The following is a 19,377-nucleotide window of genomic DNA, read 5'->3' as shown; positions in this document are numbered from 1 at the left end:
CTTTATCCTTGTTTGGCTTGCAGCTGTCCCAAAGCTTTTTTCGGATGCTACGAAGCCGCGGCGAAAAATCTTCGCTTACTGATATCTCGGAATCCTTCAATTTGTGACAGTTTTGGAAGATTTTCGATTTGTCTCGAAAATCACATAACTTGAGAATGACAGGTCTGGTTTTGTTGGCCTTAGCTACGCCTAGGCGATGAATTCTTTCAACTCCCGATATTGTGACACCAAGAGTGGTAGCTATGACGCCGTCGACAACTTCTACCTCTAGGTCCTCTTTAGTTTCTTCTTTTGATTTTTTTATCCCATAGACAATTACGTTGGACCTTCTGCTCCTGTTGTCTAAGTCATCAACTTGAAGTAGTAATTTGTTCATAGTGCTTTCTAGACACGCAACTCTGTCTTCGACGCCAGTCATTCTCGATTCTAGAAGGGATAACGTGTCGAGTTTAGTGTGGATCGCTTCTAATGATTCGTTAGTGGCCTTGTTTTCGTTTTTGATCTCGCTGACATCAGCAGCAATCTTTCGCACTTCACTCAACACTTCTTGCAAACTAGGGCCTGGATTAGATTCCACGTCACCGGCTAACAACAGCAGGCACTTTAAAGAGGTGAAATATTCAAAAATGGCAGAACACATTTGCCGTGGGCATGGCAGCACCAACAGGAAGATGTCATTACTTCGAAAACATTTACCGAAATGCTTTCTCACCTGGACGAAGAAAACGAGAGGGTTACTGGTCATCATCCTAGCAGTGCCGCCATGCCCAATGCCGGTGTAGGGCGTGTCGCCGTATCTATAGACAGGTGATATCGATGCCGTTGTGGTTCCCGGTGCGCTTCCGGAAAGAGCGTAGCCGAGAAATTCAGGCTGGTCGAGCATCCCGTTGCAGGCAGCTTGGTCCCACGGTTCGCTGAAACACTCGTCGGCCCGCAGAATGGATGGTGTCAGTGCTGTCTCAGGGATCCGGACGCCGTAGACATAGTCGTCGACGTACAGCACAAGACGAAGAGCCTGGACGAAGAAAACGAGAGGGTTACTGGTCATCATCCTAGCAGTGCCGCCATGCCCAATGCCGGTGTAGGGCGTGTCGCCGTATCTATAGGCAGGTGATATCGATGCCGTTGTGGTTCCCGGTGCGCTTCCGGAAAGAGCGTAGCCGAGAAATTCAGGCTGGTCGAGCATCCCGTTGCAGGCAGCTTGGTCCCACGGTTCGCTGAAACACTCGTCGGCCCGCAGAATGGATGGTGTCAGTGCTGTCTCAGGGATCCGGACGCCGTAGACATAGTCGTCGACGTACAGCACAAGACGAAGAGCCTGGACGAAGAAAACGAGAGGGTTACTGGTCATCATCCTAGCAGTGCCGCCATGCCCAATCTCGAATGGCTCGAGTTCAGAGAAAGCCAAAAGGTGGGGGCGGAGGGGGTAAGAGGAATGTCATGGTTTCCGAGAACTGATAGTAGGGGTTTAGGAGAAAGAAAAAAAAAGTGAACAAAGAGAGAGGGTGAGAAGGCCGGAAATGTGGTGGAAGATATGACGTGGGAAGGGTGCAAAGAGCGATAGTATACTCAGAAGTACTTGTATTTGGGCGTGTTGGTTCATAACTTTTCAGGAGGACACAGGGGCGCAACAAAAGACACGGGCATAGAAGCAGACAGGGACAAGCCCTTGTCCCTGTCTACCTCCACGCCCGTGCCTCCCATCCCGCCCCTGTGTCCTCCTGAAAAGATAATATACTTATGCGAGGTTCTAGGAAATTGTCTGAGCACGTGCAAGACATTTGTTAATTTAAAATTATGCTAACCCTGGAATGTACCTGAGAGATTCCAGGTTTCCTCAAGACATGTTAATCCCTGTTGGTTGCAGTGTTTTAAATTTGTGGATTAGGAATGCTTCTCTGTATTTTCTGTCCCTAGTCGATTTGAAGCCTGACTGAAGAATGAACAATTTGAGTTCGTCGAATTTGTGATGGCGTTGATTAAAATGGGTCGACACTGCCTTCTGTTCATTCCGTGTTGTTTCAGCCCGGTGCCCGTTTAATCTGGCACTCATTGTTTGCCCGGTTTCCCCGATATATTGTTTCTGGCAGAAGGAGCACTGGAGCATGTAGATAATATTGGACGATGTGCAGTCAAAACTGGTCTTTATATCGAAACTGAAATTGTTTACCGTACTTTTAACCGTAGTCTCCCTTTGCAAATGTTTGCATATCTTTCATCTAGGTCGAGAGCATGAAGTTACTGTCGGTGGTGGTTTCTTACCGAGCCTAGCATGCACCAGGATGTCCTTCAGGTTTGTGTTCCGTCTGTATGTTACCCTTGGTGCGTCGGGAAATATTTTCTTGAGACGGTCGTTACCAGTTAAAATGGGGTGGTATTTCCGCAGGATATTGTTTATGTTTGGAAGCGCGTTTGAGTATTTCGTTATAAGTGCAGGAGGTCGTTGACTGTTAGCTTTTGTTTGTTTTTTAAGAACTACATCTCGTTTGAAAGTGGTTGCTCGTTGGAAGGCATTATTGAGGGTTGTCTGTGGATCGTTTCTGGTGATTAGTGTGTTTTTTAGCGAGTGTAGGTGTTTCAGGTAGTCGTCGTCGTCGCTACATATTCTTCTTAGTCTCGTTGCCTGTCCTACGAATATACCTTGTTTGCAGTGTCTTGGATGATGGCTAGTGAAATCTAAGTATTGTTGTCGGTCAGTGGGCTTCCTGTAAAGCTTGGTTTTTGAGCTTTCTATTTTCTAAACGGACAGTGATGTCAAGGAAATTGACTTGCGTTTTCGAGGAGTTGAAGGTCAATTTAATGCTGGAGTGGCATGAATTGAAATGTGTGACGAATGTCTTCAGGGTCTCAGCCCCATGCTCCCATATCATGAAAATGTCGTCTGTGTAACGCAGGTATATAAGTGGTTTTTTTAGAAATGAATTCAGAAGTTTAGATTCTAGTAGCCCATAAAAATGTTCGCGTAAGTGGGTGCGAAGGAAGTGCCCATGCTTGTTCCAAATACTTGAAGGTAGTAAGAAGAATCGAATTCAATGTAGTTGAGTGTTAGTAGCAATTCAAGTAGCGTGAGGTATACTTCAGTTTCGTGCGGGTGAGGACTTTGAGTTAGAATTTTGGAGAGTGCGTCGATACCTTCATTTATGGGAATATTTGTGTACAAAGCGGCGACGTCAAGTGTGACAAGTATGCCATCTGCTGGGATAATAGAAGCGTCATTCAAAGACTCTATTATGCGGAGAAAGTGCGGTGTATCCTCGACAAAGGAAGGGAGGTGGGTGGGAATATCTGCAAGATAGTTGTTCAGGAAAATTGATAAGTTCTCTGCGGGCGTGTTATTGTTTGAAACGATAGGGCTGCCGGGGATATCTGCGGTAAACAAGTCTTCTGCGGAAACCTTATGGATTTTAGGAAGTAGGTAAAAGCGTCCTGCCTGTTTGTTTAGCGGATTTAAGAAGTGGTAGTCGGACTGCGTGATTAGTTCCCTTGATAATATGTTTGCCAGTTTGTTCAGAATCAATTTGCAGAACTCTGAAGTGGGATCTGAATGTAATTTCCTACACTCTTAGAAAAAAAGGTAGTGGAAACGTAGTAACGGCTGCTGTTAAAACCTTTTTTTAACCCTTACTACCTATGTACTATGTTGCTACGACCTTGTTACTGCCTCGAAAGAAAATTAAGCAGTAACAAGGTAGTAACTTCTGCTGTTACTACGTTTTTTGGCAGTTACTACACTTGTACTACCTCATTATAACCCTGGTAGTATCCATTACTACCTTGATCTGGAAATGGATGATCGGAATATGCACATGTACGTATACTAACATTCCCGGTGACATTGCTACTCAATGCCCCATGTTTATATATAATGAAAAGGGTTTCCTAATTGGCAGCAAACCTAACAAAATTGCCAGTGCTGTTTTTTGTTTTCAATACAATATACGCAGCGCGTATGTGTTCCATTCTTTAGTTTGATTTCTTAATTGCACTTTTTCACCAACCCCAAGCTATTGTGCCTGACTTGTGCTCATTTTTCCTTCTGGTTTACTACAAGATGCACAAAAATGGGCGTTGAGTTTTTGATGTCATGTTCGTGCACTCCTTGTGACACATTAGAAAGTCACCACGAAATCAGGTATTCATGTCTTTTGACAATAAAAACTCAGCAGAGACTCTTTTTCGTTAACACAGAAGATTTCCTTATGTCATTGGCCATCAGCCACTGAAAGGTTCTTCTCAACAACATTGTTGTCCCGTGCGAGAATGTAAATGCTGCTGCTACATTTACACGCAATGAAAAGAACAAGAAACAACTGTGGCTGCACATATCACGGCACATAAGGTGACAAGTAAACGTCTGGTGGCGTGGCGTTTTTTGCAGTTGTCGCCCACGCTGTAGGAACGTCTGCGGGTTGTGTCATCTTTGTAAAGAATGTACCGGGACTTGAGGTTCAGGCATATACGGCGTGTCCTTCGGGTCGATTTGTTTTGGTTGACCTCCTGTACGACAAAACATATTGGCGCATCATTTGTGTGTACGCCCCAAATGCGGTGGATGAGAGGACAGCGTTTTTTCAACGCGTACAAAAGCACTTCAGTTGTGAGAAATGCCTGATCGTAATGGGTGACTTCAATTGCGTCCTGAGGGGCTGTGACAAAACCAGTGCAAGGGCATTTAGGGACAGAAGCACTGAAGTACTCTCAGAAATTATAGACACGTGCAACCTCGATGATGTGGCCGAATGTTTAGAAGGCGAGCGTTGTGTGAGACTCACCCATTTTCAACGGTCAAGCCATGCACGGCTAGATCGCATTTATGTGTCACCGAACGTTATTTCAAAATGCAGTAGCTACAATGTAGTACCGGTATCATTTTCGGATCATTGTTTAGTGAAGTGTGGGATAGGGACAAAGAAACGAGGAAATCAGTTTTCTTGGGAGATGTGGAAATTAAATAATAAGCTCATTACAGACGACATCTTTAGCAGGAAAGTAAACGAAGAAATCAGTAAATTAAAGCCGAGCGGGGAACTGAAAGTATGGCAGCAGTGGGAACTTTGCAAACAACAAATAAAAATAGCAGCAATCGAAAGGTCAAGTTGCATACGACAAGAGGAGAAGCGTGAGGAGGACAATTTAAGATCTTTACTAGCTAGACTTCTCGAAAGAGAAAGCGAAGAGCCTGGCAAATGGATAGATGACATTAGGAAAATAAAAAGTAAGATTGAACTCTTTGACGAAGAACGCTATCGTGGCGCACTGGTGCGGGCTAGGGCGCAAGATATAGCTGATGGGGAGACACCTTCAAAACGAGCGCTAGGAATGGAAAAAACGCATGCTCAACGAAACCACATTGAACAGATTGAATGGGGCGGGGCGTTATCTGGAGAAAGTGGGCATATCCAGCAGACATTTCTTGAATATTATCAGGCGCTGTTTGCAAAGCAAGAAGTGGATGTGAGCGCATTCAAGGAAAAGTTTCTTGGCGCTTTGCCGCGATTAGATGACGAACAGAAAGAAAGGCTGCAGCTGTCGATAACTGCGTCGGAGGTCGAGCAAGCGATAGAAAATTTGAACCTTGGAAAATCTCCTGGACCTGATGGGTTAAGCGCCGCTTTTTACAAAGCATATAAACGCGAAATAGTGCCAGTACTGACAGCAGTTTTTAACGAAGCCTATAAAGAAAATGAATTGCCCCCGTCTTATGGTAACTCCCATACAGTGCTAATCCCTAAATCCGATGACGCAGAAAAGTTAAAGCAGGTCACAGCATATCGTCCTATCGCCCTCACAAACGTGGATTATAAAGTTTTCATGAAGATTTTAGCCTGTAGACTACAGTCAGTAATTCAGGATATAGTCGGTCCCCACCAGACGTGTGGGATCAAGGGACGCTCTATTGTTTCCAATATTCATAAAGCGAGGTGTGTGCTGGAATGTTGTGATTACACAAATAGCTGTGTAGCCATCCTTCAGCTAGATCTTGAGAAGGCATTCGATTGTGTTTCGCACGATATCCTGTTCTGCATACTCGACCATGTGAATTTAGGGTCCATTATTTGTGAGGGAGTGGCCTTGGCGTACCGGAGCTGCACGACAAGATTAATTGTAAATAAGAGTTTGGGGGCCCCCATTAGCCTGCAGCGTTCGGTGCGCCAGGGTTGTCCCCTCAGCCCTCTTCTATTCTGCATTTACATTGAAGCGTTGTGTTTGAATATCATGGAAAGTGAAAAAATTCGAGGATTCCAGCTACAGGCAGCAGAAGTTAAGCTGCTGGCTTATGCGGATGATGTCGCGGTGTTCACAGTGAACCGGGAAGGTATAACCGAGGCCGTGGCATGCGTAAAAGAATTCACCAAGATCACCGGTAGTAAAGTGAATTGGTCAAAGTCCCTGGGGCTTTGGCACGGAGAATGGCCAACGAAGCCCGGCAATTTTGCAAACGTGTCCTGGGTGAGGACCCCAGTAAAGTACTTAGGCGTTCCACTGGACGGTTATCGCGATAGCGATTCGTACTGGAAAGCACAGACGCAAGCCACGCGTGAAAAGGTGGAAAGGTGGAAAGGGCGACACCTTTCAATTTTCGCAAGGGCCACAGTGTGCAATCTGTTTTTTATGTCTAGGCTGTGGTACGTGATGCAAGTGTTGCATTGTGCAAGGATGAACGTACAGAGACTGCACCGGATCTTTGCCGTTTTTGTGTGGGCTGCGGACTGGGAACGCTGTAGCCGGACCAATTTGTTTAGGCGGGTGAAGGATGGCGGCCTGAGTCTGGGACACTTATTTCTGCGGCAGATTGTAAGCAGATTTTGTTTTGTGCGCGATGTAAGCGATCCGTTTTTGCGCACTGTGTGCCAATTAAGGCTCGGAAATGCACTGCCGGACTTTGTTGTCACAACCGAAAGTTTCTCGGGACGTATTTTTGGTTACTTTAGAGAGGTTGTCGTGAGTGTTCGATTCCTGTCTGTTCGATTTTCGTATGAATATTTATCTTCTGTTAGCAGGAAGAAATTGTATAAAGATTTGTGCGATGTAGTTCTTCCACAACCTATGTACAGGGCCTTATACAATGGAGGCCAGGGACGCGACGTACTTAAGCGTGTGAAGGCGATGCAGGTGCCGCCAAGTGCAAAAACTTTTTTCTTTAAATTACATACCGGAACACTACCAGTAAAGGAATTCTTGGAAAGGAAGCAGTTATTTCTACCTTGGGGATCACATTGTTTAATTTGTAAACAACCAGAAACAATAGACCACGTTTTTTTGCACTGTTGGGAGGGGGTATACTTTTGGAACATTTTGCAACGGACTTTAAAAAAGGAATTTCCGCTCGACGCTCATGGTATTCGGTACTTGCCTGTAGAGAGTGAGGATGGGACACCATTCGACCTCATTATGCTAATGGGCCTCCATTGTATTTGGCGCTCCAGAATGGCAGGATATCATTGCGATCCTGATGCACGGCCAGCACGGATCTATTTTCGGGAGTGCATGCATAAGTATATTGAAGTTCAGAAACTTGCTCCTGAAGCTCCCGAGTGGCTCGAAAGAGTCGAGCCTTTGGTGACGCTTAAGGAGTTTTAATATGATGAAGCCACGCGCCCCCGGGCGGATAGTGTTGTTAATTATTGCTCATTGCGCTCTGTAAGTGTATTTGTGTACTGTGGTTCTTGCCGAAGTCAGGCAATAAAAAAAAAAAGTGGCGTGGCGTAGTGGTTAGCGTGGTAGGATAGAAAGTATAGAAACAGGTTAGAAAAAACTTGAGGATAGAAAGTCAAAGGTCGGCGGTTCGAATCCTCCTTAAAGCAGGCATTTTTTTTAAATTTTTCTTTTTTGTTTTTGCTCTAGTTTTTTTTATTTTGGCTCTTATTTTGCACTATTACTATCTTATATGCATAAGATTCTAATGTCAAAAGTCATTAGATTATTTCTTAAGGTGTTTTCTCTCGAGCGGTAGTAAATGTTACTGCCTCGCAGTTACTACGTACAGTTACTGAGAGGTAGTAAATGTTACTACCTTCAGTTACTACGTACAGTTACTACCTAGGTAGTCATATATGTGACAGTCGTTACTACCCCAAAATGTAGTAACCTCAACTACCTTTTTTTTGAGTGTATAATGACAAGGGTTTTGAGTTGCCTAAAAGCTTCTTTTTTGTATTTTTCGGCCGGCAGGATAACTATGCTCCTTTGTCTGCAGGCTTAATGACTATATCGGTTCTAGAAGCTAAGTGGTTCAGAGTAGCCTGTTCCGTTGGGGTGATGTTTCTGCGTTTTCGAGCTTGCTTTGTTTGGTCTATAATTTCTTTCGAGACAGATTTAATGTACAAGTCTAATTCGGGACTCTGCTGCGCTTCCGGCGTCCATGTGCTTTCGGCTTTAAGAGGGATGGGATTAAGGCTGGTTACTTCAGTAGGGTGAGCACGTGTTGACCACGTGTTACAGGAAAGAGCTAAGTTAGTAATCGGGGTGTTCGTTTTTTCGGCAAAGAATTCCTTAATTCGCAATCTTCGCGCAAATTCTGTGATATCTCTGTGAAGTTCATACTCGTTAAAATTATTGTTAGTTGGACAAAATGTAAGGCCACGCTTCAGAATCCGTTTGTCGCTATCACTTAAGGATTTGGAAATATCGACAATGTTGCTGTCAGTGTCCCGCGGCGGAAGAGGCGTATCTTTTGTCTGTATCGAAATTGGCGGGCGGTTGTTAAACTGTCCAGATGTATACGTATCTAGCGGAAATTTATCTCTAATTTGTTTACGCTGTTGTTTATCGTGCAGCTTTCGTTCCTTTCTGGCTACAAAATCTGCTAGTGCCTGGCTTTCGTCCGAATTTAGTTCTATCTTACTAAGTTGATCATCGAGTGGAATTTAACTGCTCTTGACAATGTTCTTTTAAAATAGCTATGAATGAAAGGGATGCGTCCTTTGAAACCTTTTCCCATCGAGCAAGGAGTTCAGCCCTGAGCGCACCGAGGGAGCACCTAACATTAACTCGAAGTCCTTTGGGTATTGTCCTGTGCTGCGAGTAGGATTTATAAGTGTGTAGGTGGAATCGGTAGTTAGTTTGTTTAGTGGCTAGTTTTCTGGCGACCAGGAAAATTCGACTTTTGGGTTCGGGGCGATTGGTGCTGCCAGATGTAAGTCATCTGTGGTTGCGCCGAGTGGACCTCTTGACGGGTGTTGTGTAGGTGGGCTTGACTGGTAGGTGGGCTCGGTGGCTGGGCCACAACACGGTCTAAACCACCCGTCTTCGCCATGCAGGTTTTCTCGCCGATGATCATCTGCGTCATGCTCCCTGCAGCTTTTTGCGGTTCCTGGATGACAGCAAACGAAAGTGCACCCATGCGCAGTGCAAATGGTGGGACATTCTGCGCTGCACCTACTGACGCCCCCGCACCTGTGCTACTGACTCAAGCAAACTGGACCCTCGGACTCGACTGGAAAGCCCCATCGTCAGCGACATTCTACGGACAGTCTATAAAAGAGCAGCAACCGACGCCAGCACTCTGTGGGCTCGGTGGCTGGGCCACAACGCGGTCTAAACCACCCGTCTTCGCCATGCAGGTTTTCTCGCCGATGATCATCTGCGTCATGCTCCCTGCAGCCTTTTGCGGTTCCTGGATGACAGCAAACGAAAGTGCACCCATGCGCAGTGCAAATGGTGGGACATTCTGCGCTGCACCTACTGACGCCCCTGCACCTGTGCTACTGACTCAAGCAAACTGGACCCTCGGACTCGACTGGAAAGCCCCATCGTCAGCGACATTCTACGGACAGTCTATAAAAGAGCAGCAACCGACGCCAGCACTCTGTGGGCTCGGTGGCTGGGCCACAACACGGTCTAAACCACCCGTCTTCGCCATGCAGGTTTTCTCGCCGATGATCATCTGCGTCATGCTCCCTGCAGCCTTTTGCGGTTCCTGGATGACAGCAAACGAAAGTGCACCCATGCGCAGTGCAAATGGTGGGACATTCTGCGCTGCACCTACTGACGCCCCCGCACCTGTGCTACTGACTCAAGCAAACTGGACCCTCGGACTCGACTGGAAAGCCCCATCGTCAGCGACATTCTAAGGACAGTCTATAAAAGAGCAGCAACCGACGCCAGCACTCTGTGGGCTCGGTGGCTGGGCCACAACACGGTCTAAACCACCCGTCTTCGCCATGCAGTTTGGTAACCATCTGAGTTTATTCTCAAAGAAAACTAGCAATTACTTTTTGGTACAGCTCCCGAGCCCCCAGTGTTGCCTTGTTATCAGTGTCGAGTGCTTTAATGTTGTTCGGTCTCTTCTGCTGCTGTGCGGTGACATTGAGAGCAACCCTGGCCCCGATAAGCTCGACACTATTCTTAGCGAACTAAAGAAGGTGTCTTCTAGCCAGGCAGAGTTAGTGAATGAAGTGCAGGGGCTTAAGGGTCAATTGCTCTCAATGGACCAGAAAATGTCTAATTTGACCGTACGCCTCAGTGCTCTAGAAACCCACTGTGAAAATCTACCCACACTCCGTTCAGATCTAGAGGCAATGCAGACCACAGCAACCGAGACTGCTCGCCTAGTTGCTGTACTAGAGGATCGCCTTGACGACGCGGAAAATCGCTCCCGACGCAACAACCTAATCTTCTATGGTTTGCCTGACACTAACCCTTCTGAAACATACTCGCAGTCCGAGGACCTAATAATTCGTCACTGCTCCGAACACCTCGACACCCAGCTAAGTGCAAATGATATAGAACGTGCCCATCGCCTCGGACGCCACTCTGAAGACCGGCAACGCCCGGTCATCGTTAAATTTATATCCTTCAAAACTAAGGAATCAGTTCTTTCAAAAGGTCCGAAATTCAAGGATACCTGTTATAGCGTCGGTGAGGACTTTTCACGTCGTGTCCAAAATTGCCGAAAACACCTTGTGGCTTTTGCCAAGGCAAAGTTTGCGTCTTTTTCCCTGAGATTCAAAACGATGCATATTGGCCCAAAACGCTATATTTTTGATGAATCATCTCAGTCCGTACAAGAGATATCGTAACAATCAACTAATCCTTCCCGGTCATCACGATCTTCCCGGCCTACTCCTCGTGCCAACTTTCCATTATCGGTAATCTTTACTAACATACGCAGCTTCCTGCCGAAACGTGATGTCGTGTCAAATCTTGTAACATCATCAGGCAGCAGTCTGCTCGTTCTAACTGAAACGTGGTTGAATAACGACATCACAGATTCCGAGATATTGTTCGACCTGCCTCATTTTCGTCTTTTTCCCGCTGATCGCAAAGATGCTCGGGGGGGAGGAGTTCTGATTGCAGTCCATGAGCAGTTTTCTTGTTCTAGCATTGAAGTCACTTCAGACTTAGAAATTCTATGGATCATGTGCCGGGCATCCCCATTGACAATATTAATCGGTGTGTGTTATAGACCACCTCGCAGCAGTCCTGACTTTCCTCGCAAACTTCACAATATTTTAAATAACATGGTTTCCAAGCACCCTAAAGCACACATCCTCCTGTTTGGGGATTTCAACTACCCCAATATCGACTGGCATAACCAGTCTCAGCCTATAGCCAGTCAAGAAGAGTCAAAAGAATTTATAGACGTTTGCCTTAAATTTAATTTAACCCAAGTAATCTCCGAACCAACACGTGTCGCAGGGGAAACGGCTAACACACTCGACCTTATACTGACCACCAATCCAGACAGCCTAGAATTCATTACGTGTCTCAGGGAAATCAGCGATCATAAAGTAATCCATGCCAGTTTTAACTTCTCACCTGTAATAAGACAAACTACCCAGAAAACTATTAGCCTCTACAATAAGGGAAACTATGACGCAATTAACACCGAACTAACTAACTTTCTATCGACGTTTCAAACGGATCTTCATAGTAGAAGTGTAAACCACAACTGGGTGCTATTGAAACATAAGTTTTCTGAATTGATCAATAAATATATTCCGACACGAAGTTTTCGAAAAAATAATCAAAAACCCTGGTTTACAAAAGCTCTTAAAAAGCTTGAAAATAAGAAAAAACGCGCATTTCGTACAGCTAAGCGTCAAGCAAGCCAGCAGGCTTAGGATAAATACTACGAAACCGAACACACGTACTTGGCGGCGATTAGAAGTGCGAAGCGTTCATTTTACGAAGCTGATCTGCCAAAAATTATAACCGATAACCCCAAGAAGTTCTGGAAATTGATAAACCCGAAGGAAGCACGTCTTCCAACCCTCACTAACAATTCTGGTGAAAGGATGACTGATATCGAATGTGCAAACGCGTTTAACACTGCGTTTTCTTCCGTTTTTACTAACGAATCCGAAACACCGTGTTTTAGATTGCCTCTTATAATCACCACAGGCATGGACGCGATAACCTTCAACAGTAATAGAATTTCGTGCATAATCGACAAAATTAACAATTCCTCGGCCTCCGGCATAGATGAAATCAATTCAAAGGTCCTGAAAAACAATAAATCAGTCTGTTGCAGCATTTTTTGTTCATTGTTCTCGCAATCACTCTCCGAAGGTACCATTCCAGACGACTGGGAAGTGGGGAAGGTCGTTCCAGTCCACAAATCAGGTAGTACTGATTCACCTCTTAATTATCGCCCCATTTCATTAACAAGTGTGCCGTGCAAAATCATGGAACATGTCATTTACTCTCAAATCATGCAATTTTTGGATTGAAATAATTTCTTCCATCCATCACAGCATGGATTTCGCAAGGGGTTCTCCAGCGAAACTCAACTAGCCATTTTTCTACATGATATTCACGCCAACCTTGATACTAACCTACAAACTGACTCCATTTTCTTAGATTTCGCTAAGGCATTCGACAAAGTACCTCATCAACGCTTGCTTCTTAAACTCTCCCAGTTGAACCTACATCCGAACATAATTGCATGGATTAAAGCTTTCCTCACGCATCGCTCTCAGTCCATCGTCATTAATAACCAACTTTCCAACCCGCTTCCAGTAACCTCTGGCGTCCCACAGGGTTCTTGTCTCGGTCCTTTGTTATTCCTCATATACATTAATGATTTACCCCAGCATATCTCTTGTCACACCCGCTTGTTCGCCGATGATTGCGTCATTTATCGCTCAGTGACTAACCATTCTGACCAAGAATCCCTTCAGGCAGACCTGCGCCATGTGCAAGACTGGTGCTCCCAGTGGATGATGATGCTCAACTCTAACAAATGCAAGTGCATGTCCTTTCACCGCCGTCGAAATCCTCTTGTTTTCAAATACACAGTCTGCAATTCCCCAGTTGACCTCGTCCAATCATATAAATACTTAGGAGTCACCATTTCTAATGATTTATCTTGGCGTTTGCACGTGACTAACCTGATATCATCTGCTAATAAAACACTAGGTTTCTTAAAACGTCACCTACGGGAAGCCCCACAACACGTAAGACTACAAGCGTACATCTCATTCGTTAGAACTAAACTTGAATACGCATCACCCATCTGGAGCCCTCATCAAGAATATTTAACACACGCTATCGAAGCTGTTCAAAAACAGAGCTATCAGATTTATTCACTCCTCATACTCGTACGACGTGAGCATATCATCCCTCAAATCTCAGTCAGGTCTAGCTAATCTTTCTAGTCGCCGTCGCATAGCCAGTCTTGTCCTGTTTCACAAGTTCTTTTATTCACCACTAAAACAAGAACCATACATTTGCGCACTTCCACAACGCAGGTCCCATCGCATCGGTCATTCTCTTCAAGTTTTGCGTCCACGTGGCCGTACCACTGTTTTTGCCAACTCATTTTTTTCTCGTGAAGCAGCTGACTGGAACGCCCTTCCCCATAATATTGCTGCCATAACATGTTCATCATCATTTTCAAGCACTGTTGATTCCTGCATTTTGTAAACCCCACCCCTTATGTAACACCCTGGAAAAGGGTCTTTAAGGAAAATAAAGTGAAGTGAAGTGTGTTTAGGGGACTTCTGTTTGGGGGAGGTATCGGTGTCGAGGTCCGCGTCGGTGACAATCTGCGTGCTAGTGTGCGTCACTAATCGCGTAGGTGTCTGTGTGAAGTGGTGGCTTTGTTGTTTAGTGGCTACTTTCGGTGGGATTCCTACGTGCTGTTCCGCTGGTGTGGGATCCACGGTTACCCTCTTTGTGCCAGCGTCGCGAGTCTCTGGAGTGAACTGTGTGGAGGTGTCCTGGGTCCTAGCGGGGGTAGGCGGTGTTCGTTCCTGGGTGTTGTCGCTTTTGTGGGTGGTTTGTTGTTGAGTGTTGGCCAGAGTGGGAGAGGGAGCATGAGTGGGCTGTAGCGTCCGCTTAAATGTGTTTCTCACCCGGTACTTGATGTTGTCTGCCATTACTTGGACGCCAAAAAAATTAGGGTGTAGTCCATCTCTGGCCAGAAGTGCCTCAGGGTCATGATGAATCTGAGCGTGGTGGATGATTTCAACGTCTTTTTGGTAATGTTCTATGTCCAGCAAAAAATTGTTGAGCTTAAACGAGTCCTGTGCGTGAGCTGCGAGTTGGCGGGATTGTGGCATGTGTCTGTGGTGCAAGTTGACTACCCTAGGAAGCACGGTTGTCAGGTGCAGTTTCGTGTTTGGTCTGTTGGCATGGACCTCGTGTACCAGTGTATTCATGGCCTCAATGGTCTGTTCCGCAATGCTGTGTTTCAGGCCATTAGTCCCGCAGTGAATGACGAAGTGCGTGATGTTCTGTGGTGCTGCGGCTATCAGTTTCCTTATGTCATTGGTTTTGGCGCCGCTCTGAAACCTAATGTATGGTGCATGTTCTCCGGGAGGAAAGTGATTGTGGATGTGCTTGTATTGACTATCACCTATCAACGCTACATGTGCCAATGAAAGAAGGGGGAGAGGCTTACCTTGTTCCGTCATCTTCCGTTTACTGGAGTCCATGGTAGAGAGAGGGTGTGGTAGATGGTCCTTTGCGATCACAAAATGAACAAGGGAGGGGAAAACCTCAGGTTGCTTGAGCCAACGTTTCGACAAGGGGACTTGTCTTCGTCTGGGCAAAGCGTTCATCATTGGCAGGGATTAAATAGGGCCTTCGCTCCGAGGAGGAAGGCCCCGGGGGTTGGGAAGGAAAGTGGTGTGAGAGGGGATGCGTGTCAGGAAGGGGAGGGAGGTGAATTTTGATTCGTTAAGCTGAAATAGTGAAAAAAACATATATCCCGGGGGTGTGTAATGAACAAAGGCTTTGAAGGGGCTGCGTCGGGGGTTGGCGCTGGATGGACCTGAAAAACACAGATAAGAGGATTAGTCAGCGTGGTACAGGGAAATGAGAACAAGGCAAACAAAATAGGCTGAGCCTGGAAGGAGAAAGAAAAGGGGGGGGGGGGCATTTCCAAGGAAGGAACAGGCAGGGGGGGGGGGGGGAATGGCTCGAGTTCAGAGAAAGCCAAAAGGTGGGGGCAGAGGGGGTAACAGGAATGTCATGGTTTCTGAGAACATATAGTAGGGGTTTAGGAGAAAAAAAAAAAGTGAACAAAGGGAGAGGGTGAGAAGGCCGGAAATGTGGTGGAAGATATGACGTGGGAAGGGTGCAAAGAGCGATAGTATACTCAGAAGTACTTGTATTTGGGCGTGTTGGTTCATAACTTTTCAGGAGGAGACAGGGGCGCAACAAAAGACACGGGCATAGAAGCAGACAGGGACAAGCCCTTGTCCCTGTCTACCTCCACGCCCGTGCCTCCCATCCCGCCCCTGCGTCCTCCTGAAAAAGATAATATACTTATGCGAGGTTCTAGGAAATTGTCTGAGCACGTGCAAGACATTTGTTAATTTAAAATTATGCTAACCCTGAAACGTACCTGAGAGATTCCAGGTTTCCTCTAGACATGTTAATTCCTGTTGGTTGCAGTGTTTTAAATTTGTGGATTAGGAATGCTTCTCTGTATTTTCTGTCCCTGGTCGATTTGAAGCCTGACTGAAGAATGAACAATTTGAGTTCGTCGAATTTCCCAAAGTAGTACATTATTTCCAAACGGTGGAGCTTACAGCACTGTTTTCTAGAACTACAGTTTCCTTTTAGCAATGACGTTATAGTGCTTCAGTTACTTGTTTCTTTTTGCGCACGCATTGGTTACAGGCATCACAATGAACGACGGAGGCCAACACTCACCGAAACCACAGAGCATAGACGATGTCCTTTTTTAATTTTGTAGTTTTTACTAACGGAAGATTAATAAAAGGAGAAGAAAAACAACGAACAGCCACTTGCCGCCGGTGGGATCCGAACCCACGACCTCCGAGTTCCGCGTCCGGCGCTCTACCAACTGAGCTACGACGACGGCTGTCCAATCGTCTGCTTTCGGGGGTATTTATCTTTAGTGTAACTTAGCCTTGAGAGTGTTCACCAGCGCTACCCTTGTTCATAGCAGCGGACGTGGTACGTCCTGCATTACCGCGAGTCCCACGTAGGAACGTGGTCCAACGGTGAGGGCGCCAGCTGCGCGAGAACCTTATTATGCTACCTACAGTGTCAAGACAGCCAGATTCGAGGCCCTCGATGAACCATTCAGAAGACAAAGGAATGGAAAGAGGTGTTCGTTGTGATATAGAGGACGGAAGCCAAGAGTAACCGAAACCAAGGGTCATAGGTGGTGGCCTTTTTTATTTTGTAGCTTTTGTCAATGGGAGATAAGGAAAACCTGAAGAAAAAAAAACCCTCTTGCCATCCGGTGGGATCCGAACCCACAACCTCCGAATTCCAGTCGAGCACCGGGCGCGAAATTCGAGTTCGTGAGCTCGCTTCCCATCGGCGCTGAGTGGTTATTTTTCTTATCCTTTTGTTTATCTTCCACTGATAAAAACTAGAAAATAAATAAAAAACACATGCCCTGTGCTCCTTGGTTTCAGTGACTGTTGGCTTCCGTCATTTATGTCGTAACGAGCACCCCTTTCCACTCCCTTGTATTCTAAATAGAGATCCCTAAGAAATTTCGAAGTTTTGCTACATTCATTCCAATGATATCGTAGGCCGTCGGAAATAGTTGGTCCGTGCGCTGGAAGCATCTTATAGGTCAGATTTTGCAACAAGCGCAGTACTGCTCAGGACTGTGTTGTGTTCTCAAAACTACAAATTTAAAATATCCCCAATGATTTACGAGCAATTCGCTGATAGTCCAGGAAAGCTGGAGATGAGGAAGCTAATAGGAATCAGTGGAGCAGAGCACATGACGAAGGCCTTTTGTCCTGATTTATATTGGAGGACTAATTTTTCAATCCCACCTTCTGGGCCAGAGGTTTTGAAGCGTAGGTTCGAATCCAGTTGAGAGTTAAAACACTTTCGGTCATATTTTCTTTCGAGATTGTTATGCGGACAGACAAAAATGCGCCAGCTCCGAGAGGCGACGTAGCTATAAAACGAAATTGGCAATAATAGCTCTTTCAGTACAGCTGTCTACGAATGTGGTAGGTCATCGCGTTGGTCCATAACTCCACATTGTTACAATTAACAACATGAAATCAGCGGCTGGAGAAGGAATCCTGCGTGATAGTTATAATGAAAACAGTGGGGTATCGAGGGAATAGCTTCGACTAGCGGGAGATGTCGGGTTCGATTCCCAATGCCCCCAGGAACCAACCAGGGATACAGTGGCGACAAGCATTGCCCTGGCCTGGTGCTCGGTGTCTCTGGGGTGAAATGCTTGAAAAATGAGTTTTCGAACCCTCCTTAATACGCCGGAAAAAGTATTAGAGCTAAGCTCATCGGTTTAGCGCACCATTCACCGAAAGCTGGTCGTAAGTAGCCTCGTTACCGGCAGGCAAAGCCGGTTTGGCGCATGCGTGCAATGAGGACGGTCGCGCTGACTCAAGGTTATTTAAAGACTTTTTGTGTACGCGACGAACCCACCTCGCACACAAACAGCTACTTGGCTTCGCTTTTAAGGCGCGAGCCTTTAATGCCTCATCGTTGTAAGCAGGAGTTGTCGACAGAAATGTCACGTTTTTCAATTGGTCGAAATGGTCGTGACGTCAAGTGCACGAATTTCAAACGGGGACAATTGTACTTTGGCTAGTAACCATGCAGGCAATTAAAGAGATCGTATAGTGATGCTACAAGTAAATAAATAAATAAGACCGAGTAGGAAATTGGTCGAGTTGGGGAATCGAAGCAGGGTCTCCGGAGTGCGAGACGAGCACGGGAACCACTCCGCCATGCCAGCTCGATGTTTAAAAAGAACAAAGGCGCGTCTAGTGATTACGGTGTCTTCGTTCACTCCCATCTTCCTCCCTTCCCTTAAGGCGAGGTACAGGTGTCCAGCGAGATATGCGAGACAGATACATTTCCTTTTCTCAAAAACCAGTTTACCCACGAGCAAGGCGTAGAGCTGAACGGGCGATGGCGTTTTGTGGACTCCCTGGCAGCGTTGCAAGACGCTATCGCGTTCCATACTCGGAGGCGAAGCTTAACATCGTAACCACACATCAGTGACTCTAGCAGCAACACCGCGCTTAAGTCTTTCGCCTCTCCGGGCTTTATGTCAACAAAGCGCCCCCCCTGAATTTTTTCTATATTGCGCACGTTTAGCTACTTCGCTTTGCCTCTCTTTCGATCATGTTTAGCTGCTTGGCTTTGGCTTGTTTATTTCGAACACGTTTTGAACTCATGTGTCTAATGGGCTTCGCCGCTTTATGAGCCAGCACCACCGCTAGCGGTGCGGTCTTGCACAATCAGCTAGGATATCAACACGCTTTCGACTTTCCCGTCGGAATGTAAAATACTCACTTCCGCCGGCGTGGTCAATTTACAAGCATCCCACGGCGCACACTTTTTGTGAACATCTGTCGGACTGCTCACTTCGCGCCTCGTAAACACGGCGCTCAACTCCCCAGCTGCTTTTGAGGAGAGGAAATGGCGCAGTAATTGTCTTATATCTGCGTGGGCTCCTGAGCCGCAGCCACAGCTGGCGTAGCGAGGACAGGGTGGAAAGACGCAGAATAGTGCGGGGGGAGAGGTAGGCAGCAAGGTGCGACAGAGATCCTCGAACACGCGCTTTTTGAGTGCGTCGTAGCTCGCACTTTTTGGAGGCTGATGTCGCGCATGTTTTTTGTTAGCCTCGACTCGCACACCAGGCCGCGCGACGCATTTGTGCGGCTCTTGCTGTGTGTCGGGGCCTTTGTTTTGTGGCGCCAGAGAGGCGTCGCTTCCTTGCAGGGCCGGCCTCAACGCGCCATGTTCCCCATGCTGCAGAGGGTTCGGGCGCGCCTGTTTCAACAGGCGTGTTTAGATCATGTGACCCTCCCAGAAGACGAGTTCCTGCGGCGGTGGAGCACCCGCTTCATCGCCGCCAGCGGGGGCCGCGTGACGGTGCTCCTGCCGCGGTGCACAGCCACAGCGGCACAGCCTGCCGCGGTGGCTCAGTGGTGAGGGCGCTCGGCAGTTGAG

General features: G+C 46.6%; 1 protein-coding gene, 1 non-coding gene and 1 pseudogene across 4 annotated transcripts in view; 1 reads left to right on the top strand and 2 right to left on the bottom strand.

Annotated features, from left to right (window-relative positions):
* Window positions 1-18,852, bottom strand: part of LOC149361164 (sulfotransferase 1C2-like) — a 73,612-nt gene extending 54,760 nt beyond the window's left edge. For all 3 annotated transcript variants that reach the window (XR_016288914.1, XR_016288913.1, XM_089572600.1), the window contains exons 1-2: window positions 18,718-18,852; window positions 14,849-15,220 (exon numbers count right to left, since the gene is read on the bottom strand). The gene's annotated coding sequence lies outside the window, so the exon portion shown is untranslated. The remainder of the gene's footprint in view (window positions 1-14,848; window positions 15,221-18,717) is intronic.
* On the top strand, window positions 9,558-11,286 carry LOC149361166 (uncharacterized; annotated as a pseudogene).
* Window positions 16,204-16,276, bottom strand: TRNAP-CGG (transfer RNA proline (anticodon CGG)). The gene has a single exon. It is a non-coding gene; the product is annotated as a tRNA-Pro (tRNA).
* Window positions 18,853-19,377: the final 525 nt, after the last annotated feature.

Source organism: Amblyomma mixtum, chromosome 2 (genome assembly GCF_055824585.1).
Source record: "Amblyomma mixtum isolate Tamu chromosome 2, ASM5582458v1, whole genome shotgun sequence".
NCBI lineage: Eukaryota > Metazoa > Arthropoda > Arachnida > Ixodida > Ixodidae > Amblyomma > Amblyomma mixtum.
The sequence above is the reverse complement of the archived record's forward strand: the minus strand, read 5'-3'. Positions and strand labels throughout refer to the sequence as shown.